Source organism: Pleurodeles waltl, chromosome 6 (genome assembly GCF_031143425.1).
Source record: "Pleurodeles waltl isolate 20211129_DDA chromosome 6, aPleWal1.hap1.20221129, whole genome shotgun sequence".
Taxonomy (NCBI): domain Eukaryota; kingdom Metazoa; phylum Chordata; class Amphibia; order Caudata; family Salamandridae; genus Pleurodeles; species Pleurodeles waltl.
Genome location: NC_090445.1, coordinates 647614482 through 647639421, shown reverse-complemented (window position 1 = coordinate 647639421; position 24940 = coordinate 647614482).

The following is a 24940-nucleotide window of genomic DNA, read 5'->3' as shown; positions in this document are numbered from 1 at the left end:
ACGGTTGGCATTAGTCATGTATTCAGTTAGAGCTTTTGTGTTTGTAGTTTTGTACTAATTTATGATTAGTGGTTTCTTTGTTGTTTAAAAACAAAAAAAGGGGTATGGCATGTGTAGAGTGGTGCTTGGCTGGCGGCGTGGGTGTGGTGGCGCTTGGCTGGCGGTGTGTGTGGGGTGGCGCTTGGCTGGCGGTGTGTGTGGGGTGGCGCTTGGCTGGCGGTGTGTGTGGGGTGGCGCTGGGCTGGCGGTGTGTGTGGGGTGGCGCTTGGCTGGTGGTGTGGGTGGGGTGGCGCTTGGCTGGTGGTGTGGCGCTTGGCTGGCAGTGCCGGCCAAACGCCAGTCCACACACTCATCAGCTGGTGTGATTGCTGTATCAGGCATGTGGGCGTATGAAAGTGATGGGCCCTTGACTGGCGCTGTCTGTGGATGCGAGTCTTGTAATGTGCTGGGCCCGTGGCTGGCGGCGTGAATGGTCTAGTGCATGTCATGTATGAAAGGTGTGTGAATGGACTGTAAAGCGGTTGGTGCCTTGTCGTGGCTTTACAGCTCACGAGCTGTGAGTCATTGGTTCAGTTTTTTGGCCTTTCAGTTATTACCAGTGCATTTCACTTTTGTGAAATTTCTTGTTAATAAAATTTGATCTACTGAACCATCACTCACCCTCGTGCCAAATCCAACCAGTATGTGTGGTACAAATGACAAAACCTGCTCCGCTGTAATCAGGCGTCGCAGCACACTTGAGACACGCTAGGTGCCTCAGGTGGGACCCCGATGATGAAGCATGCCACCAACTTGGTTGGTGGGTGAGGGGTCTTCTTCACATAACCTAAGTGTGTTTCTTTTCACAATTTTAGTGTTTGGCACATCACGGACGTATGTGCACACATCAAAGTGATATATTCCAAAAAAACCTGTGTTTGGGGGGGAGGGCCCACCTATGTTTTTGGTCCTGGGTGCGGCCGTCATGTAGGGAAACCCACAAAACCCAGAAACTTTTTAAAACTAGGCACCCCAAGGAGTCTAGGGAGGTGTGGCTTGTGTGGCTTCCCCAACATTTTCTTACCCAGACTCCTCTGTAAACCTCACAATTTGCATAAAAAAGCATATTTTCCTGATTTTTCTTAGTAGGATCACCGCTCCAGCACAAAATTCCTACTCCCCAGTTTTCCCCTCAGTCTCCCAAGTAAAATGACACCTCACTTATGTGGGTCCCCAAAGCAGAGTCCGTCTAAAGATGTATAAAAGAATATGCCCTTATAAACTTGCTGTGCTATCCCTTCTATCCCTTCAGGTTTTGGGCCTTATTATGTTGCAGGCACCTGGGCCACCCACACAAGTGAGGTATCATTTTTATCGGGAGACTTGGGGGAACACTGGGTGGAAGGAAATTTGTGGCTCCTATCAGATTCCAGATCTTTCTGCCACAGAAATGTGAGGAACATGTGTTTTTTTAGCCAAATTTTGAGGTTTGCAAAGGATTCTGGGTAACAGAACCTGGTCCGAGCCCCGCAAGTCACCCCTCCTTGGATTCCCCTAGGTCTCTAGTTTTCAGAAATGCACAGGTTTGGTAGGTTTCCCTAGGCGCCGGGTGAGCTACAGGCCAAAATCCACAGGTAGGCACTGTTTTCTCCCAAAATTTTGGATGTGTCCACGTTGCGCTTTGGGGTGTTTCCTGTCGCAGGCGCTAGGCCTACCCACGCAAGTGAGGTATCATTTTTATTGGGAGACTTGGGGGAACGCTGGGTGGAAGGAAATTTGTAGCTCCTCTCAGATTCCAGAACTTTCTGCCACAGAAATGTGAGGAACATGTGTTTTTTTAGCCAAATTTTGAGGTTTGCAAAGGATTCTGGGTAAAAGAACCTGGTCCGAGCCCCGCAAGTCACCCCTCCTTGGATTTCCCTAGGTCTCTAGTTTTCAGAAATGCACAGGTTTGGTAGGTTTCCCTAGGTGCCGGCTGAGCTAGAGGCCAAAATCTACAGGTAGGCACTTCGCAAAAAACACCTCTGTTTTTTTCCAAAATTTAGGATGTGTCCACGTTGCGCTTTGGGGTGTCTCCTGTCGCCGGCGCTAGGCCTACCCACGCAAGTGAGGTATCATTTTTATCGGGAGACTTGGGGGAACGCTGGGTGGAAGGAAATTTGTAGCTCCTCTCAGATTCCAGAACTTTCTGCCACAGAAATGTGAGGAACATGTGTTTTTTTAGCCAAATTTTGAGGTTTGCAAAGTATTCTGGGTAACAGAACCTGGTCCGAGCCCCGCAAGTCACCCCTCCTTGGATTCCCCTAGGTCTCTAGTTTTCAGAAATGCACAGGTTTGGTAGGTTTCCCTAGGTGGTGGCTGAGCTAGAGGCCAAAATCTACAGGTAGGCACTTCGCAAGAAACACCTCTGTTTTTTTCCAAAATTTAGGATGTGTCCACGTTGCGCTTTGGGGTGTTTCCTGTCGCCGGCGCTAGGCCTACCCACGCAAGTGAGGTATCATTTTTATCGGGAGACTTGGGGGAACGCTGGGTGGAAGGAAATTTGTAGCTCCTCTCAGATTCCAGAACTTTCTGCCACAGAAATGTGAGGAACATGTGTTTTTTTAGCCAAATTTTGAGGTTTGCAAAGGATTCTGGGTAACAGAACCTGGTCCGAGCCCCGCAAGTCACCCCTCCTTGGATTCCCCTAGGTCTCTAGTTTTCAGAAATGCACAGGTTTGGTAGGTTTCCCTAGGTGGCGGCTGAGCTAGAGGCCAAAATCTACAGGTAGGCACTTCGCAAAAAACACCTCTGTTTTTTTCCAAAATTTAGCATGTGTCCACGTTGCGCTTTGGGGTGTTTCCTGTCGCCGGCGCTAGGCCTACCCACGCAAGTGAGGTATCATTTTTATCGGGAGACTTGGGGGAACGCTGGGTGGAAGGAAATTTGTAGCTCCTCTCAGATTCCAGAACTTTCTGCCACAGAAATGTGAGGAACATGTGTTTTTTTAGCCAAATTTTGAGGTTTGCAAAGGATTCTGGGTAACAGAACCTGGTCCGAGCCCCGCAAGTCACCCCTCCTTGGATTCCCCTAGGTCTCTAGTTTTCAGAAATGCACAGGTTTGGTAGGTTTCCCTAGGTGCCGGCTGAGCTAGAGGCCAAAATCTACAGGTAGGCACTTCGCAAAAAACACCTCTGTTTTTTTCCAAAATGTAGGATGTGTCCACGTTGCGCTTTGGGGTGTTTCCTGTCGCCGGCGCTAGGCCTACCCACGCAAGTGAGGTATCATTTTTATCGGGAGACTTGGGGGAACGCTGGGTGGAAGGAAATTTGTAGCTCCTCTCAGATTCCAGAACTTTCTGCCACAGAAATGTGAGGAGCATGTGTTTTTTTAGCCAAATTTTGAGGTTTGCAAAGGATTCTGGGTAACAGAACCTGGTCCGAGCCCCGCAAGTCACCCCTCCTTAGATTCCCCTAGGTCTCTAGTTTTCAGAAATGCACAGGTTTGGTAGGTTTCCCTAGGTGCCGGCTGAGCTAGATGCCAAACTCTACAGGTAGGCACTTCGCAAAAAACACCTCTGTTTTTTTCCAAAATTTAGGATGTGTCCACGTTGCGCTTTGGGGTGTTTCCTGTCGCCGGCGCTAGGCCTACCCACGCAAGTGAGGTATCATTTTTATCGGGAGACTTGGGGGAACGCTGGGTGGAAGGAAATTTGTAGCTCCTCTCAGATTCCAGAACTTTCTGCCACAGAAATGTGAGGAAAATGTGTTTTTTTAGCCAAATTTTGAGGTTTGCAAAGGATTCTGGGTAACAGAACCTGGTCCGAGCCCCGCAAGTCACCCCTCCTTGGATTCCCCTAGGTCTCTAGTTTTCAGAAATGCACAGGTTTGGTAGGTTTCCCTAGGCGCCGGGTGAGCTACAGGCCAAAATCCACAGGTAGGCACTGTTTTCTCCTAAAATTTTGGATGTGTCCACGTTGCGCTTTGGGGTGTTTCCTGTCGCAGGCGCTAGGCCTACCCACGCAAGTGAGGTATCATTTTTATTGGGAGACTTGGGGGAACGCTGGGTGGAAGGAAATTTGTAGCTCCTCTCAGATTCCAGAACTTTCTGCCACAGAAATGTGAGGAACATGTGTTTTTTTAGCCAAATTTTGAGGTTTGCAAAGGATTCTGGGTAACAGAACCTGGTCCGAGCCCCGCAAGTCACCCCTCCTTGGATTTCCCTAGGTCTCTAGATTTCAGAAATGCACAGGTTTGGTAGGTTTCCCTAGGTGCCGGCTGAGCTAGAGGCCAAAATCTACAGGTAGGCACTTCGCAAAAAACACCTCTGTTTTTTTCCAAAATTTAGGATGTGTCCACGTTGCGCTTTGGGGTGTCTCCTGTCGCCGGCGCTAGGCCTACCCACGCAAGTGAGGTATCATTTTTATCGGGAGACTTGGGGGAACGCTGGGTGGAAGGAAATTTGTAGCTCCTCTCAGATTCCAGAACTTTCTGCCACAGAAATGTGAGGAACATGTGTTTTTTTAGCCAAATTTTGAGGTTTGCAAAGGATTCTGGGTAACAGAACCTGGTCCGAGCCCCGCAAGTCACCCCTCCTTGCATTCCCCTAGGTCTCTAGTTTTCAGAAATGCACAGGTTTGGTAGGTTTCCCTAGGTGGTGGCTGAGCTAGAGGCCAAAATCTACAGGTAGGCACTTCGCAAAAAACACCTCTGTTTTTTTCCAAAATTTAGGATGTGTCCACGTTGCGCTTTGGGGTGTTTCCTGTCGCCGGCGCTAGGCCTACCCACGCAAGTGAGGTATCATTTTTATCGGGAGACTTGGGGGAACGCTGGGTGGAAGGAAATTGGTAGCTCCTCTCAGATTCCAGAACTTTCTGCCACAGAAATGTGAGGAACATGTGTTTTTTTAGCCAAATTTTGAGGTTTGCAAAGGATTCTGGGTAACAGAACCTGGTCCGAGCCCCGCAAGTCACCCCTCCTTGGATTCCCCTAGGTCTCTAGTTTTCAGAAATGCACAGGTTTGGTAGGTTTCCCTAGGTGGCGGCTGAGCTAGAGGCCAAAATCTACAGGTAGGCACTTCGCAAAAAACACCTCTGTTTTTTTCCAAAATTTAGCATGTGTCCACGTTGCGCTTTGGGGTGTTTCCTGTCGCCGGCGCTAGGCCTACCCACGCAAGTGAGGTATCATTTTTATCGGGAGACTTGGGGGAACGCTGGGTGGAAGGAAATTTGTAGCTCCTCTCAGATTCCAGAACTTTCTGCCACAGAAATGTGAGGAACATGTGTTTTTTTTAGCCAAATTTTGAGGTTTGCAAAGGATTCTGGGTAACAGAACCTGGTCCGAGGCCCGCAAGTCACCCCTCCTTGGATTCCCCTAGGTCTCTAGTTTTCAGAAATGCACAGGTGTGGTAGGTTTCCCTAGGTGCCGGCTGAGCTAGAGGCCAAAATCTACAGGTAGGCACTTCGCAAAAAACACCTCTGTTTTTTTCCAAAATTTAGGATGTGTCCACGTTGCGCTTTGGGGTGTTTCCTGTCGCCGGCGCTAGGCCTACCCACGCAAGTGAGGTATCATTTTTATCGGGAGACTTGGGGGAACGCTGGGTGGAAGGAAATTTGTAGCTCCTCTCAGATTCCAGAACTTTCTGCCACAGAAATGTGAGGAACATGTGTTTTTTTAGCCAAATTTTGAGGTTTGCAAAGGATTCTGGGTAACAGAACCTGGTCCGAGCCCCGCAAGTCACCCCTCCTTGGATTCCCCTAGGTCTCTAGTTTTCAGAAATGCACAGGTTTGGTAGGTTTCCCTAGGTGCCGGCTGAGCTAGAGGCCAAAATCTACAGGTAGGCACTTCGCAAAAAACACCTCTGTTTTTTTCCAAAATGTAGGATGTGTCCACGTTGCGCTTTGGGGTGTTTCCTGTCGCCGGCGCTAGGCCTACCCACGCAAGTGAGGTATCATTTTTATCGGGAGACTTGGGGGAACGCTGGGTGGAAGGAAATTTGTAGCTCCTCTCAGATTCCAGAACTTTCTGCCACAGATATGTGAGGAGCATGTGTTTTTTTAGCCAAATTTTGAGGTTTGCAAAGGATTCTGGGTAACAGAACCTGGTCCGAGCCCCGCAAGTCACCCCTCCTTGGATTCCCCTAGGTCTCTAGTTTTCAGAAATGCACAGGTTTGGTAGGTTTCCCTAGGTGCCGGCTGAGCTAGATGCCAAACTCTACAGGTAGGCACTTCGCAAAAAACACCTCTGTTTTTTTCCAAAATTTAGGATGTGTCCACGTTGCGCTTTGGGGTGTTTCCTGTCGCCGGCGCTAGGCCTACCCACGCAAGTGAGGTATCATTTTTATCGGGAGACTTGGGGGAACGCTGGGTGGAAGGAAATTTGTAGCTCCTCTCAGATTCCAGAACTTTCTGCCACAGAAATGTGAGGAACATGTGTTTTTTTAGCCAAATTTTGAGGTTTGCAAAGGATTCTGGGTAACAGAACCTGGTCCGAGCCCCGCAAGTCACCCCTCCTTGGATTCCCCTAGGTCTCTAGTTTTCAGAAATGCACAGGTTTGGTAGGTTTCCCTAGGTGGTGGCTGAGCTAGAGGCCAAAATCTACAGGTAGGCACTTCGCAAAAAACACCTCTGTTTTTTTCCAAAATTTAGGATGTGTCCACGTTGCGCTTTGGGGTGTTTCCTGTCGCCGGCGCTAGGCCTACCCACGTAAGTGAGGTATCATTTTTATCGGGAGACTTGGGGGAACACTGGGTGGAAGGAAATTTGTAGCTCCTCTCAGATTCCAGAACTTTCTGCCACAGAAATGTGAGGAACATGTGTTTTTTTAGCCAAATTTTGAGGTTTGCAAAGGATTCTGGGTAACAGAACCTGGTCCGAGCCCCGCAAGTCACCCCTCCTTGGATTCCCCTAGGTCTCTAGTTTTCAGAAATGCACAGGTTTGGTAGGTTTCCCTAAGTGGCGGCTGAGCTAGAGGCCAAAATCTACAGGTAGGCACTTCGCAAAAAACACCTCTGTTTTTTTCCAAAATTTAGCATGTGTCCACGTTGCGCTTTGGGGTGTTTCCTGTCGCCGGCGCTAGGCCTACCCACGCAAGTGAGGTATCATTTTTATCGGGAGACTTGGGGGAACGCTGGGTGGAAGGAAATTTGTAGCTCCTCTCAGATTCCAGAACTTTCTGCCACAGAAATGTGAGGAACATGTGTTTTTTTAGCCAAATTTTGAGGTTTGCAAAGGATTCTGGGTAACAGAACCTGGTCCGAGGCCCGCAAGTCACCCCTCCTTGGATTCCCCTAGGTCTCTAGTTTTCAGAAATGCACAGGTGTGGTAGGTTTCCCTAGGTGCCGGCTGAGCTAGAGGCCAAAATCTACAGGTAGGCACTTCGCAAAAAACACCTCTGTTTTTTTCCAAAATTTAGGATGTGTCCACGTTGCGCTTTGGGGTGTTTCCTGTCACCAGCGCTAGGCCTACCCACGCAAGTGAGGTATCATTTTTATCGGGAGACTTGGGGGAACGCTGGGTGGAAGGAAATTTGTAGCTCCTCTCAGATTCCAGAACTTTCTGCCACAGAAATGTGAGGAACATGTGTTTTTTTAGCCAAATTTTGAGGTTTGCAAAGGATTCTGGGTAACAGAACCTGGTCCGAGCCCCGCAAGTCACCCCTCCTTGGATTCCCCTAGGTCTCTAGTTTTCAGAAATGCACAGGTTTGGTAGGTTTCCCTAGGTGCCGGCTGAGCTAGAGGCCAAAATCTACAGGTAGGCACTTCGCAAAAAACACCTCTGTTTTTTTCCAAAATGTAGGATGTGTCCACGTTGCGCTTTGGGGTGTTTCCTGTCGCCGGCGCTAGGCCTACCCACGCAAGTGAGGTATCATTTTTATCGGGAGACTTGGGGGAACGCTGGGTGGAATGAAATTTGTAGCTCCTCTCAGATTCCAGAACTTTCTGCCACAGAAATGTGAGGAGCATGTGTTTTTTTAGCCAAATTTTGAGGTTTGCAAAGGATTCTGGGTAACAGAACCTGGTCCGAGGCCCGCAAGTCACCCCTCCTTGGATTCCCCTAGGTCTCTAGTTTTCAGAAATGCACAGGTGTGGTAGGTTTCCCTAGGTGCCGGCTGAGCTAGAGGCCAAAATCTACAGGTAGGCACTTCGCAAAAAACACCTCTGTTTTTTTCCAAAATTTAGGATGTGTCCACGTTGCGCTTTGGGGTGTTTCCTGTCGCCGGCGCTAGGCCTACCCACGCAAGTGAGGTATCATTTTTATCGGGAGACTTGGGGGAACGCTGGGTGGAAGGAAATTTGTAGCTCCTCTCAGATTCCAGAACTTTCTGCCACAGAAATGTGAGGAACATGTGTTTTTTTAGCCAAATTTTGAGGTTTGCAAAGGATTCTGGGTAACAGAACCTGGTCCGAGGCCCGCAAGTCACCCCTCCTTGGATTCCCCTAGGTCTCTAGTTTTCAGAAATGCACAGGTGTGGTAGGTTTCCCTAGGTGCCGGCTGAGCTAGAGGCCAAAATCTACAGGTAGGCACTTCGCAAAAAACACCTCTGTTTTTTTCCAAAATTTAGGATGTGTCCACGTTGCGCTTTGGGGTGTTTCCTGTCGCCGGCGCTAGGCCTACCCACGCAAGTGAGGTATCATTTTTATCGGGAGACTTGGGGGAACGCTGGGTGGAAGGAAATTTGTAGCTCCTCTCAGATTCCAGAACTTTCTGCCACAGAAATGTGAGGAACATGTGTTTTTTTAGCCAAATTTTGAGGTTTGCAAAGGATTCTGGGTAACAGAACCTGGTCCGAGCCCCGCAAGTCACCCCTCCTTGGATTCCCCTAGGTCTCTAGTTTTCAGAAATGCACAGGTTTGGTAGGTTTCCCTAGGTGCCGGCTGAGCTAGAGGCCAAAATCTACAGGTAGGCACTTCGCAAAAAACACCTCTGTTTTTTTCCAAAATGTAGGATGTGTCCACGTTGCGCTTTGGGGTGTTTCCTGTCGCCGGCGCTAGGCCTACCCACGCAAGTGAGGTATCATTTTTATCGGGAGACTTGGGGGAACGCTGGGTGGAAGGAAATTTGTAGCTCCTCTCAGATTCCAGAACTTTCTGCCACAGATATGTGAGGAGCATGTGTTTTTTTAGCCAAATTTTGAGGTTTGCAAAGGATTCTGGGTAACAGAACCTGGTCCGAGCCCCGCAAGTCACCCCTCCTTGGATTCCCCTAGGTCTCTAGTTTTCAGAAATGCACAGGTTTGGTAGGTTTCCCTAGGTGCCGGCTGAGCTAGATGCCAAACTCTACAGGTAGGCACTTCGCAAAAAACACCTCTGTTTTTTTCCAAAATTTAGGATGTGTCCACGTTGCGCTTTGGGGTGTTTCCTGTCGCCGGCGCTAGGCCTACCCACGCAAGTGAGGTATCATTTTTATCGGGAGACTTGGGGGAACGCTGGGTGGAAGGAAATTTGTAGCTCCTCTCAGATTCCAGAACTTTCTGCCACAGAAATGTGAGGAACATGTGTTTTTTTAGCCAAATTTTGAGGTTTGCAAAGGATTCTGGGTAACAGAACCTGGTCCGAGCCCCGCAAGTCACCCCTCCTTGGATTCCCCTAGGTCTCTAGTTTTCAGAAATGCACAGGTTTGGTAGGTTTCCCTAGGTGGTGGCTGAGCTAGAGGCCAAAATCTACAGGTAGGCACTTCGCAAAAAACACCTCTGTTTTTTTCCAAAATTTAGGATGTGTCCACGTTGCGCTTTGGGGTGTTTCCTGTCGCCGGCGCTAGGCCTACCCACGTAAGTGAGGTATCATTTTTATCGGGAGACTTGGGGGAACACTGGGTGGAAGGAAATTTGTAGCTCCTCTCAGATTCCAGAACTTTCTGCCACAGAAATGTGAGGAACATGTGTTTTTTTAGCCAAATTTTGAGGTTTGCAAAGGATTCTGGGTAACAGAACCTGGTCCGAGCCCCGCAAGTCACCCCTCCTTGGATTCCCCTAGGTCTCTAGTTTTCAGAAATGCACAGGTTTGGTAGGTTTCCCTAGGTGGCGGCTGAGCTAGAGGCCAAAATCTACAGGTAGGCACTTCGCAAAAAACACCTCTGTTTTTTTCCAAAATTTAGCATGTGTCCACGTTGCGCTTTGGGGTGTTTCCTGTCGCCGGCGCTAGGCCTACCCACGCAAGTGAGGTATCATTTTTATCGGGAGACTTGGGGGAACGCTGGGTGGAAGGAAATTTGTAGCTCCTCTCAGATTCCAGAACTTTCTGCCACAGAAATGTGAGGAACATGTGTTTTTTTAGCCAAATTTTGAGGTTTGCAAAGGATTCTGGGTAACAGAACCTGGTCCGAGGCCCGCAAGTCACCCCTCCTTGGATTCCCCTAGGTCTCTAGTTTTCAGAAATGCACAGGTGTGGTAGGTTTCCCTAGGTGCCGGCTGAGCTAGAGGCCAAAATCTACAGGTAGGCACTTCGCAAAAAACACCTCTGTTTTTTTCCAAAATTTAGGATGTGTCCACGTTGCGCTTTGGGGTGTTTCCTGTCGCCGGCGCTAGGCCTACCCACGCAAGTGAGGTATCATTTTTATCGGGAGACTTGGGGGAACGCTGGGTGGAAGGAAATTTGTAGCTCCTCTCAGATTCCAGAACTTTCTGCCACAGAAATGTGAGGAACATGTGTTTTTTTAGCCAAATTTTGAGGTTTGCAAAGGATTCTGGGTAACAGAACCTGGTCCGAGCCCCGCAAGTCACCCCTCCTTGGATTCCCCTAGGTCTCTAGTTTTCAGAAATGCACAGGTTTGGTAGGTTTCCCTAGGTGCCGGCTGAGCTAGAGGCCAAAATCTACAGGTAGGCACTTCGCAAAAAACACCTCTGTTTTTTTCCAAAATGTAGGATGTGTCCACGTTGCGCTTTGGGGTGTTTCCTGTCGCCGGCGCTAGGCCTACCCACGCAAGTGAGGTATCATTTTTATCGGGAGACTTGGGGGAACGCTGGGTGGAAGGAAATTTGTAGCTCCTCTCAGATTCCAGAACTTTCTGCCACAGAAATGTGAGGAGCATGTGTTTTTTTAGCCAAATTTTGAGGTTTGCAAAGGATTCTGGGTAACAGAACCTGGTCCGAGCCCCGCAAGTCACCCCTCCTTGGATTCCCCTAGGTCTCTAGTTTTCAGAAATGCACAGGTTTGGTAGGTTTCCCTAGGTGCCGGCTGAGCTAGATGCCAAACTCTACAGGTAGGCACTTCGCAAAAAACACCTCTGTTTTTTTCCAAAATTTAGGATGTGTCCACGTTGCGCTTTGGGGTGTTTCCTGTCGCCGGCGCTAGGCCTACCCACGCAAGTGAGGTATCATTTTTATCGGGAGACTTGGGGGAACGCTGGGTGGAAGGAAATTTGTAGCTCCTCTCAGATTCCAGAACTTTCTGCCACAGAAATGTGAGGAACATGTGTTTTTTTAGCCAAATTTTGAGGTTTGCAAAGGATTCTGGGTAACAGAACCTGGTCCGAGCCCCGCAAGTCACCCCTCCCTGGATTCCCCTAGGTCTCTAGTTTTCAGAAATGCACAGGTTTGGTAGGTTTCCCTAGGTGCCGGCTGAGCTAGAGGCCAAAATCTACAGGTAGGCACTTCGCAAAAAACACCTCTGTTTTTTTCCAAAATGTAGGATGTGTCCACGTTGCGCTTTGGGGTGTTTCCTGTCGCCGGCGCTAGGCCTACCCACGCAAGTGAGGTATCATTTTTATCGGGAGACTTGGGGGAACGCTGGGTGGAATGAAATTTGTAGCTCCTCTCAGATTCCAGAACTTTCTGCCACAGAAATGTGAGGAGCATGTGTTTTTTTAGCCAAATTTTGAGGTTTGCAAAGGATTCTGGGTAACAGAACCTGGTCCGAGCCCCGCAAGTCACCCCTCCTTGGATTCCCCTAGGTCTCTAGTTTTCAGAAATGCACAGGTTTGGTAGGTTTACCTAGGTGCCGGCTGAGCTAGAGGCCAAAATCTACAGGTAGGCACTTCGCAAAAAACACCTCTGTTTTTTTCCAAAATTTAGGATGTGTCCACGTTGCGCTTTGGGGTGTTTCCTGTCGCCGGCGCTAGGCCTACCCACGCAAGTGAGGTATCATTTTTATCGGGAGACTTGGGGGAACGCTGGGTGGAAGGAAATTTGTAGCTCCTCTCAGATTCCAGAACTTTCTGCCACAGAAATGTGAGGAACATGTGTTTTTTTAGCCAAATTTTGAGGTTTGCAAAGGATTCTGGGTAACAGAACCTGGTCCGAGGCCCGCAAGTCACCCCTCCTTGGATTCCCCTAGGTCTCTAGTTTTCAGAAATGCACAGGTGTGGTAGGTTTCCCTAGGTGCCGGCTGAGCTAGAGGCCAAAATCTACAGGTAGGCACTTCGCAAAAAACACCTCTGTTTTTTTCCAAAATTTAGGATGTGTCCACGTTGCGCTTTGGGGTGTTTCCTGTCGCCGGCGCTAGGCCTACCCACGCAAGTGAGGTATCATTTTTATCGGGAGACTTGGGGGAAGGCTGGGTGGAAGGAAATTTGTAGCTCCTCTCAGATTCCAGAACTTTCTGCCACAGAAATGTGAGGAACATGTGTTTTTTTAGCCAAATTTTGAGGTTTGCAAAGGATTCTGGGTAACAGAACCTGGTCCGAGCCCCGCAAGTCACCCCTCCTTGGATTCCCCTAGGTCTCTAGTTTTCAGAAATGCACAGGTTTGGTAGGTTTCCCTAGGTGGCGGCTGAGCTAGAGGCCAAAATCTACAGGTAGGCACTTCGCAAAAAACACCTCTGTTTTTTTCCAAAATTTAGCATGTGTCCACGTTGCGCTTTGGGGTGTTTCCTGTCGCCGGCGCTAGGCCTACCCACGCAAGTGAGGTATCATTTTTATCGGGAGACTTGGGGGAACGCTGGGTGGAAGGAAATTTGTAGCTCCTCTCAGATTCCAGAACTTTCTGCCACAGAAATGTGAGGAACATGTGTTTTTTTAGCCAAATTTTGAGGTTTGCAAAGGATTCTGGGTAACAGAACCTGGTCCGAGGCCCGCAAGTCACCCCTCCTTGGATTCCCCTAGGTCTCTAGTTTTCAGAAATGCACAGGTGTGGTAGGTTTCCCTAGGTGCCGGCTGAGCTAGAGGCCAAAATCTACAGGTAGGCACTTCGCAAAAAACACCTCTGTTTTTTTCCAAAATTTAGGATGTGTCCACGTTGCGCTTTGGGGTGTTTCCTGTCGCCGGCGCTAGGCCTACCCACGCAAGTGAGGTATCATTTTTATCGGGAGACTTGGGGGAACGCTGGGTGGAAGGAAATTTGTAGCTCCTCTCAGATTCCAGAACTTTCTGCCACAGAAATGTGAGGAACATGTGTTTTTTTAGCCAAATTTTGAGGTTTGCAAAGGATTCTGGGTAACAGAACCTGGTCCGAGCCCCGCAAGTCACCCCTCCTTGGATTCCCCTAGGTCTCTAGTTTTCAGAAATGCACAGGTTTGGTAGGTTTCCCTAGGTGCCGGCTGAGCTAGAGGCCAAAATCTACAGGTAGGCACTTCGCAAAAAACACCTCTGTTTTTTTCCAAAATGTAGGATGTGTCCACGTTGCGCTTTGGGGTGTTTCCTGTCGCCGGCGCTAGGCCTACCCACGCAAGTGAGGTATCATTTTTATCGGGAGACTTGGGGGAACGCTGGGTGGAAGGAAATTTGTAGCTCCTCTCAGATTCCAGAACTTTCTGCCACAGAAATGTGAGGAGCATGTGTTTTTTTAGCCAAATTTTGAGGTTTGCAAAGGATTCTGGGTAACAGAACCTGGTCCGAGCCCCGCAAGTCACCCCTCCTTGGATTCCCCTAGGTCTCTAGTTTTCAGAAATGCACAGGTTTGGTAGGTTTCCCTAGGTGCCGGCTGAGCTAGATGCCAAACTCTACAGGTAGGCACTTCGCAAAAAACACCTCTGTTTTTTTCCAAAATTTAGGATGTGTCCACGTTGCGCTTTGGGGTGTTTCCTGTCGCCGGCGCTAGGCCTACCCACGCAAGTGAGGTATCATTTTTATCGGGAGACTTGGGGGAACGCTGGGTGGAAGGAAATTTGTAGCTCCTCTCAGATTCCAGAACTTTCTGCCACAGAAATGTGAGGAACATGTGTTTTTTTAGCCAAATTTTGAGGTTTGCAAAGGATTCTGGGTAACAGAACCTGGTCCGAGCCCCGCAAGTCACCCCTCCCTGGATTCCCCTAGGTCTCTAGTTTTCAGAAATGCACAGGTTTGGTAGGTTTCCCTAGGTGCCGGCTGAGCTAGAGGCCAAAATCTACAGGTAGGCACTTCGCAAAAAACACCTCTGTTTTTTTCCAAAATGTAGGATGTGTCCACGTTGCGCTTTGGGGTGTTTCCTGTCGCCGGCGCTAGGCCTACCCACGCAAGTGAGGTATCATTTTTATCGGGAGACTTGGGGGAACGCTGGGTGGAATGAAATTTGTAGCTCCTCTCAGATTCCAGAACTTTCTGCCACAGAAATGTGAGGAGCATGTGTTTTTTTAGCCAAATTTTGAGGTTTGCAAAGGATTCTGGGTAACAGAACCTGGTCCGAGCCCCGCAAGTCACCCCTCCTTGGATTCCCCTAGGTCTCTAGTTTTCAGAAATGCACAGGTTTGGTAGGTTTACCTAGGTGCCGGCTGAGCTAGAGGCCAAAATCTACAGGTAGGCACTTCGCAAAAAACACCTCTGTTTTTTTCCAAAATTTAGGATGTGTCCACGTTGCGCTTTGGGGTGTTTCCTGTCGCCGGCGCTAGGCCTACCCACGCAAGTGAGGTATCATTTTTATCGGGAGACTTGGGGGAACGCTGGGTGGAAGGAAATTTGTAGCTCCTCTCAGATTCCAGAACTTTCTGCCACAGAAATGTGAGGAACATGTGTTTTTTTAGCCAAATTTTGAGGTTTGCAAAGGATTCTGGGTAACAGAACCTGGTCCGAGGCCCGCAAGTCACCCCTCCTTGGATTCCCCTAGGTCTCTAGTTTTCAGAAATGCACAGGTGTGGTAGGTTTCCCTAGGTGCCGGCTGAGCTAGAGGCCAAAATCTACAGGTAGGCACTTCGCAAAAAACACCTCTGTTTTTTTCCAAAATTTAGGATGTGTCCACGTTGCGCTTTGGGGTGTTTCCTGTCGCCGGCGCTAGGCCTACCCACGCAAGTGAGGTATCATTTTTATCGGGAGACTTGGGGGAAGGCTGGGTGGAAGGAAATTTGTAGCTCCTCTCAGATTCCAGAACTTTCTGCCACAGAAATGTGAGGAACATGTGTTTTTTTAGCCAAATTTTGAGGTTTGCAAAGGATTCTGGGTAACAGAACCTGGTCCGAGCCCCGCAAGTCACCCCTCCTTGGATTCCCCTAGGTCTCTAGTTTTCAGAAATGCACAGGTTTGGTAGGTTTCCCTAGGTGCCGGCTGAGCTAGAGGCCAAAATCTACAGGTAGGCACTTCGCAAAAAACACCTCCGTTTTTTTCCAAAATTTAGGATGTGTCCACGTTGCGCTTTGGGGTGTTTCCTGTCGCCGGCGCTAGGCCTACCCACACAAGTGAGGTATCATTTTTATCGGTAGACTTGGGGGAACATAGATTAGCAAAACAAGTGCTATTGCCCCTTGTCTTTCTCTACATTTTTTCCTTCCAAATATAGGAGAGTGTGTAAAAAAGACATCTATTTGAGAAATTCCCTATAATTCACATGCTTGTATGGTCACCCCGGAATTCAGAGATGTGCAAATAACCACTGCTTCTCAGCACCTTATCTTGTGCCCTTTTTGGAAATGCAAAGGTTTTCTTGATAGCAATTTTTTACTCTTTATATTTCAGCAAATGAATTGCTGGATACCCGGTATAGAATGAAAACGCACTGCAGGGTGCAGCTCATTTATTGGCTCTGGGTTCCTCGGGTTCTTGATGAACCTACAAGCCCTATATATCCCCGCAACCAGAGGAGTCCAGCAAACGTAACGGTATATTGCTTTCCATAATCTGACATTGCAGGGAAAAGTTACAGAGTAAAACGTAGAGAAAAATTGATGTTTTTTTCACCTCAATTTCAATATTTTTGTCTTTCAGCTGTTATTTTCTGTAGGAAACCCTGGTAGGATCTACACAAATGACCCCTTGCTGAATTCAGAATTTTCTCTACTTTTCAGAAATGGTTAGGTTTCTGGGATCCAGCATTGGTTTCATGCCCATTCCTGTCACTGACTGGAAGGAGGCTGAAAGCACAAAAAATTGCAAAAATGGGGTATGCCCCAGTAAAATGCCAAAATTGTGTTGAAAAATTGGGTTTTCTGATTCAAGTCTGCCTGTTCCTGAAAGCTAGGAAGCTGCTGAGTTTAGCACTACAAACCCTTTGTTGATGCCATTTTCAGGGGGAAATCCACAAGCCTTCTTCTGCAGCCACTTTTTCCATTTTTTTTTTAAAAAACGAAATTTTCACTGTATTTTGGCCAATTTCTTGGCCTCCTTCGAGGGAACCCACAAAGTCTGGGTACCTCTAGAATCCCTAGGATGTTGGAAAAAAAGGACGCAAATTTGGCTTGGTTAGCTTATGTGGACAAAAAGTTATGAGGGCCTAAGCGCGAACTGCCCCAAATAGGCAAAAAAAGGCCTGGCACAGGAGGGGGAAAAGGCCTGGCAGCGAAGTAGTTAATATTTATTGCAAGATATTCGACGATGTAACCCAGTCTCATACTCAACAAAAAGAAGGTCAACACAGGTTTTGTGTCTATAATGTTTCTTCATCAGGGCCAATAGATACTCTGAATACAATGTAAATAAAAATATTAAGATTTCTGCATCACAAACAAAAGGCGACCAAAACCAGTATTAAGTAGTTAATAGAATGAAACATAAACGGACAAAACTAATAACATGTTAGAACATTACAAAAACATTTTTTAGACATGAAATGTATTCACAGTACCAGGATAAGCCAAGCTACAAACACAATAGGTAGAACATATTAAAACATCAACAAAATAGAAAGAGTAATATAAAAGCCACGGATTCATCAGAGCATACAAAGAAAGAAACCATGCTGTTCATAATACCTCTTGTTTAGGAAGGGAGCCATTGAGTCATTACCTCTTTCGAAGTAGTCATGCCTTACTACTTTGAATTGCTCTCAATCATATGAATTTACAAAAAGGCTTCAAAGCAAAAGGTAAAAGAAAAAACAAACTGAAAGAAAGAGGATACTGACTCCCCTCAACTCCTGCCTATCCATCATTGTGGGTTGCATACACAAAGTTGATACATGCAACAAGTATTTTTAGGTGGATGTTATGATAGTTCCAATGCCTAATTCCTTATCATTGTTAGAAAAGTCCATAGGGTTCCAATCCCAAGGATTCAAAACAGTGATTACCATCACAAACAGTCAATCTAAAGGCCAGGTCATTACAAAACCTATTAAATTATGTTATCATTGTTATAATGAAACCTTTTCCATCTTCCTGCATAGTACTCATAATCTACATATCTTTACATCATCAATAGAAGAGCAGAATAATTCAGAGTTATGTTGGACTTGGCCTTCTCTGCATGATCACCCCTTAGACGTTTTGCCTTCCCCCTCCTGTTTTCTGAACCCATTTTTGTTGGTTTTTATGACTCTCTGCTCCTTGCCAATGTTACCCAGTGCTAGAGTGTTTGTGCTTGCTCTCTAAAACATGGTAAAATAGGTCTACACCTGAATGCCACATTTAATTAACTTGCAGGTCCCTGCTAAAGTGGTACATCTTGTATCCAGGGCCTTTAAATTAAATTTAAATGCTACTACTGGGCCTGCAACACATGTTGTGCCACCCACTTAAATAGTGCCTTAAAATGTGTCTCAGGCCTGCCATTGCAGCATGTGTGCAGTTTTAAATTGCCAATTCAACCTGAATGAACCTCTTGCCAAACCTAAAACTCCAGAGTTAATACATTTAATCCATCCCAAGGAAAGGCCCTAAATGGCTAATAGGACAGGGTGCCTTGTATTAAAAAAAGAGGCATATGTCATTTTAAGTATTATATGTAATAAGTGATTGCTTTTGTTATGGGAGCAGGAAAAAACCTAGGCCCTCATTGCAACCCTGGCGGTCAGTGATGAAGCGGCAGTAATCCCGCCAACAGGCCGGCAGAAACAAAAATAGAATTTTGACCACGGCGGAAACCTCCCAGACAGACAGCCACTTTAACACACCGACCGCCATGAGGGTATCAACAAGCACCACGGCGGTAACCGCCAACAGCCAGGCGGAAGACAATGTTCTGCCCACAGTAATGACACACCTATCCGCCAGCTTTTCCGGGGCGGTACCAACGACATCAAAAGCATGGCAGAAAAAGAACACAGAAGTCAAAAGACTCACCTCTGGAGACTCAGGGAACAACCACGATGCCATGGAGCCCGAGCTGCACATTTTTCCAATGTTCGTCTACCTTCTCCTGCATTATGAACACCAATGCCGGTGAAGACAACCACGGTGAGTACTGCCGTCTACTACACAAGGAAGGGGGGAGGAAAAAGAGAGTGACACACACACGCAACACCCCTACCCCCAACACCATACACACAACCAGATGCAGTAACATTACATATACATCCCGTACCCCTCAAGAATAATGCAAGGACAAAATGATTGGAAGAAAGTGAGTGTAATATGATAAAATAACATGAAGAAGTGCATCAAAGTACAAACATATATACATATTTACAAATGTAGGGACACTGCCCAGTCCTCAATGTCCGTGGGCCACAGGGCCATATCACATAGGCCAAGGCCCCACCTCACTCCTGCAACAACACGGAGAGAACACTGCAGAGGCATCAGGTCAAAAATACACAGGCACCTCAGGGGGACAGGGAATGGGGGGGCACCTCAGCCAGAAGATGGTACAAAACCATTGGTCATGGAGGGGGCTACATGCCCTGTGCACTGTCCTGGGGCGTGCAAGGCCACAGTCTCGCAAGTGGGTGGTTTGCCCACTGCTTGGTCCTGGGGAGTGCAAGGCCACAGTCTCTCAAGTAGGTGGTTTGCCCACTGCTTGGTCATAGGGAGTGCAAGGCCAATGTCTCTCAAGTGGATGGCTTCTTTACTGGCTCCCAGGATCCCTGCAAGTGCCTCCTCAAGAGTCGGTTCCCTGGACCTGTCCTCCCCTGTCACACAGCAGTCCTACTAGCTTCCCTGTTGTCCTGTGCCTCTGTCCCCTGAACCATGTGCTCACTGCCACTGACCCCAGGTCCCTGATTGTCCTATGTTTGTGGGGTGTCCTGGGGTCCTTGTAGTGGGGGACACACTGCTGATTGACGTGTCCTGGGGACAGAGGTATGGGACCGCTGGGTGGGTGTTGTGCTGGTGCTTCCTGAGTCTCTGTGGTGGTATGGGACTGTGCCTGGGTAACCGACTGTCCGGAGGTCCCTGATGGGCCTGGTTGGTCATCCAGATCCAGGCATCCAGAGCTGCTGTCATCACTGTGGGCCACTTCTGTGGGGGGACTGGATGTTGCTGGCACCTCCTCTCCGGTAACGTTGGCCGGGGGACCTGTGGGGATGTAAATGCAGTGTTATTGTTTCTGTGTGTGACATCTTGTGCATGTGTGTGTTGCCCTCTATGGTTGTGATTGCTCTGGCAGCTTTGACTTGTGCGAGTAGTCATTTTTTGGGCTAGGTGAGTGTCTCTAGTGTGCATGCTTTAGTGATGGGTGTCCATGCAGGTCTGTGATGGGGGTCTGTGCATTGGTGTTACATGCAGGGCTTGGTATTGGGATGAATGGATTGTGATGGTGGGGTGTATGTGAGGTGGTGGAGTGATGGGGGTGAGGGTACAGGTGGGGGTTTGTGATGGCATGTAGATAGGGGGGGTGTTAGTAATAAGGATTTGACTTACCAGAGTCAAGTCCTCCTGCTACTCCTGCCAGGCCCTCAGGATGCACGATTGCCAAGACTTCCTCCTCCCATATTTTTAGTTGTGGGGAGGAGGCGGGGGTCAACCGTCAGTCCTCTGTACTGCTATTTGGTGTCTTGCTACCACGGAATGCACCTTCCCCGTAGGTCGTTCCACCTCTTCCTGATGTCATCCCTTGTTCTGGGGTGCTGTCCCACAGCGTTGACCCTGTCCACAATTCTCCGCCATAGCTCCATCTTCCTAGCAATGAATGTCTGCGGCACCTGTGATCCGAATAGCTGTGGCTCTACCCGGATGATTTCCTCCACCATGACCCTTAGGTCCTCCTCTGAGAACCTGGGGTGTCTTTGTGGTGTCATGGGTGTAGTGTGAGTGGTGTCTGTGAGGATGTGTGGGGTGATGTGTTGGGGTGTGTGCTGTAAGGTGCGTGGATGGTGTATGGGTGATGGTGTTATGTGGCTCTGGTTGTGGGTGCTCTTGGTCTATCTCTCTCAGGTGGCAATTTGTTTTAGTCGTAAAGGGTTGCGGGTAGTTTGTGTGTGTGTTTTATAGTGGTGTGAGTGTGGTGTGTGTATGTGATTGTCAGGTGTGTGTAGTTTGAATTGTCCAATGTAGTGTTGTTTTTTATGTGTGTGTGTATTTTGTAGCACAGCGGTATGTACTGCCAATGGTTTACCGCCACTGAATGTCCGCCATGGTGATTTGTGGGTCATAATGTGATGGGCATTGTTCTGTTGGAGTAACGATGTGGGTTTTGCTACCTTCAGTTTATCACTGACTTTTGGGCTGGCGGACTTGTGTGTGTGGTTATATAGTGACGGATTGCTATGTGTATGTCATAATATGGGTAGCGGTAATCTGCTGCAGCGGCTATATGTTGGCGGCAGTCAGCATAGCGGTAAGCGGGACTTACCGCCAATGTCATAATGAGAGCCATAATGTGTGTTGTCTAAGTAGTTGTAAGTTAAAATCCTCTTTAATGGTAAAGTCGGATTTTAAGTAAAAATTCTGAACATGCCACCTTTCGAAAGTGGGTATTTTCTCATCCTAACCATTTTGTGACTGCAGTCTGTTTCCTGGGACACATGACTAGGTATAGTTGTCACTTGGCCTTTGTGTATTCCTCTCAGATAGTCAAACAATAGGGAGATTGGATGTTTGCAGGATGGGAGGTGCAGAGCAGTGTACTGCCCCAGTTAGTCTTGGAAGCAACTGCTTCAGCTTGCACACAAATAATTTCACACTAGACTCCTGTGCCTCAAGACATCCTGGGCGAGAGCAGGGAAGCAGGAATTTCCAGACACAAAGCTTCTTACACTGGTCAGCCCAGTGGAAAACTCCTAATAAGGCAGGTAGGGAGAATGCCAACTCCGCTGTGGTCTCCTCTCCACGGGTCTGGTGGTCAGGTTTTCCGACCATCAAACTCGTAATCAGGCCCTTAGATTGGAATTAAAATAGTGAATGCCACCCCCCCCTTAGTGTCCAAGAATATGTAGTGTTGTCATTTGTCTTTCCCCCAGTAGCACAAACAGTACAGTGATGGTCAGTAGATTTCTGGCTGGATGAATAAGGTCAGGTTGATATATTTAGAGTAGATATTCATTCTGTTGGTTTAAGTGTTCTTAGATAGAGATGGCAAGTTAATGAATTGATTGCTTCAAACTAGCTTGAGCATTGATTTACTATGGTTTGCTTTATTTATACATCAGTCTTAGGACACTGTGTATTTCAAGTGATGGGCTCATATAGTAGCCTTGTGCTTTTAGCAAAATCATAAATTCTAAAGCTGCTCAACGCTCCGTGAGTGCAATATCGGTGATATGTGTTACTTTATTATTTCTATAACTCAGAATAATTTGAATGTGTACTCACAATTGTAATTCGTGAGAAATTGGTCTTTTGGATGAAAGGAGTACGACCCCTTCTCAAGCAGCAGCGACAGTCCTTGCCAGGGTGAATCACACAAAGCCAATAAATTAACCCATGCTTAACACTTTGGTAGCTTGCCACAAAAACTGTCAGGCTTAACTTAGAGGCAATGTCTAACGTATTTATGCAGCACTTAAACAGTAATGAAGTGAAAAAATAACGCAAGAAATATTCCACACCAATTTAGAAATATAGAGTCTATTTTATTAGATTATTTGACACCAAAACAACAAAACAACAAAAATCCATTTGGTTGAACTGGAGAATGAATTTTTGAAGTTTACAGTGAAAAATAGCATCAAAAAGAACAAAGTGCCGTTCGCGGACACCTAGTCGTGCGAGACTGAGGCAAAGTCAAAAGTTATGGCTGACTATGCTGGAAAGCAGTTCGGATAAACAAAGTTGATAAGGCCCAGTCTCCAATTGTCTGCAGACTTAAAAGAATGTTTGGGAAAAAATGTCCATGAAGGTAGAGTTCATCGGAGCAAGGCAGCCAGGAATATCTGAGGAGGAGGCGTCACTGTGGGGATGTCACTGGATGAAGTCACTGTGAAGATTTCTATATTTGGACTTAAAGTCTCATTATGGATGTGGTGGTCAGACCGCCATGTCGGTGGTTAAAAAAAGACCATTGCACTGGCAGTCTCCAGACCACCGTATTATGATGCAAACAGGCAGAACCGCTGCCTTCCAAGCGAAAAAGGCAGACCGCCAGGGGTGTGGTGATGCAGTATCTAGGTGGTCCGACTTCCAGCGCTGTCAGTGTTTTGGACAACCACTGAGCATATTACAAACACACAGTCACTGTGGTAGTCCCCTTGCTGGGGTTGGCCAATGGCAGTTGAATTCCGTGGTATGCATCCACCGACATAAAAGACAAGTGCACATTGAATAAATTCAAAAACAACACAACTGACACACATTGACACAGTGGACACACCTGCAAAGCACACTATAAAACACACCCCTTCACAGACCATGATTTTTTGCATCTCTACGAGTTGAGATTATTTGAGAGAGATAAGGCACCCCTTTTGTTCACTATCTCTTAAACCCCTTCACACACTTTTTTCCATCTATGCCCCACATCACATTACTTTTGTAGGTAACTCCCTGTCACCCACTTTAAATTTGCACCATGTCCTGTCTCAAAATCCAATTTTTTGGAAAATGATTGAGAGTCATGGAGGATGAAATCATAGGTGTAGAGCCACAATTGCTTGGAGCCCAATTCCAGCACTCTCTTAGCAGTAGGAAAATGGAAATGTGGAAAAGGATCATCAACAGAGTGAGTGCTGTAGGCACCACCCTGCACACAAAGGAGGACATTAGAAAGAGGTAGAGCGACCTCAGGGTAAAGGCCCATACCCTGGTATCCAGGCAGCAGCTGGAAGCCACCAAGACTGGCGGTGGCCTTTCCAGTGGCCCATTAAGACTCTTTCCCTGGGAGGAGAAGGTATTGGCCCTCCTGCATCCTGTGATGTGACTGCAACTCCCAGGAGGTCTTGTGTCTGTAACGCCAAACACCAGCCCTGTGTTCACTTGCCAAATACTCCTGTTTGGGAGCTCTCAGTTGAAGTGTATTCACGTGGGAGGATACAATTTGATTCGTTTGTGTAGAAGCAAGAGTGACTTGACTTCAACTCCCAGGAGGCCTTCTGTCTGTAACTCCAAATACCAGCCCAGTGTTCACTTTCTCAAATACCCCTATTTAATAACTCTCAAATGAAGTTTACTCAGTTGGGAGGATACCAATTGTCACGTTTTTTGAAGTAGAGGGAGTGACATGATTACAAAGCCCAATAGGCAATGTTTCTCTAACTCCAACCACCAGCCCAGTGTTCACTTGCCCCAATGCATCTGTTAGTGAAATTTCAAGTGACATTAACTCACGTGGGAGGATACCAATTGTCAAGTGTTTGGAAGTAGAGGGATTGACATTACTGCAAAGCCGAATGTGCCCTGTTTCTCTAACTCCAACAACCAGTCCAGTGTTCACTTGCCCCAATGCATCTGGTAGTGAACTCCCAAATGATGTTTACTTACCTGGGAGGATACCAATTGTCAAGTGTTGGGAAATAGAGTGAGTGACATGACTGCAAAGCCCAATAGGCCCTGTTTCTCTAACTCGAACCACCAGCCCAGTGTTCACTTGCTCCAATGCATCTGGTAGTGAACTCTCAAATGAAGTTTACTCACCTGGGGATATCCCAATTGTCAAGTGTTGGGAAGTAGAGGGGCTGACATGACTGCAAAGCTCAATAGGTCCTGTTTCTCTAACTCCAAACACCAGCCCAGTGTTCACTTGTCATAATGCATCAGTCAGTTAACTCCGGAATGAAGTTTACTTACCTGGGAGTATTCCAACTGTCAAGTGTTGGGTGGTAGAGAGAGTGACCTGACTGCACTTCCCAAGAGGCCTTGTGTCTTTAACTCCAAACACCTGCCCAGTATCCACCTGCAACCATATCATGATGATCTGAAGTACTTGTTCAAGATGAGATATGTTGCATATACAGTGCCCAGCTCGGGATTACAACTACTTTACCCAAACACATACATATAAGTGTCTGGTCAAAAAATACATTTTATTACATTGTTCAGCACAGAGTCTGTCAAAATGTTGGAAACATTGCAAATCATAAATGTTTGAATCATACTGAGTACATGAACATATTGACAGGTACAGACCTCCATACCATGGAAGGAAGGGATTTGTCACATTGTCCTGTAGAGTAGTAAATCATTGAAGTGGTTGATGTTATCGGCTGGAGCCCTATTATCTATCACACAAAAGTAATCCAACATCATGTAATGCTGGACTAAGGCAGATGGCAGTACAACACTTTCTGGTCACAGGGTCAGAACAATCCAGTGCTAATATATCTGGTGTTACGACAGAAACATATGTCAGTGATTTGGCATACTCACTTTGTCCTACAATATTGAAACACATCAACGGCTACATACAGAAAGAAAGAGTGTTTAGCCAATGTGAAGGGTAACTGACTTGACTGTGGCCTACAAGTACATATTTTCTCACTACATGACACACATAATGCATCAGGGCCACCACAGGACAAGTAGCAAGTCCAATGGAGTCTTATGAACGCCCATTCCTATCACTGTGCAAGCTGTCTTGGCACAGGTCTCCTACAACCAAAGTCTGTGACCTACATTCCTT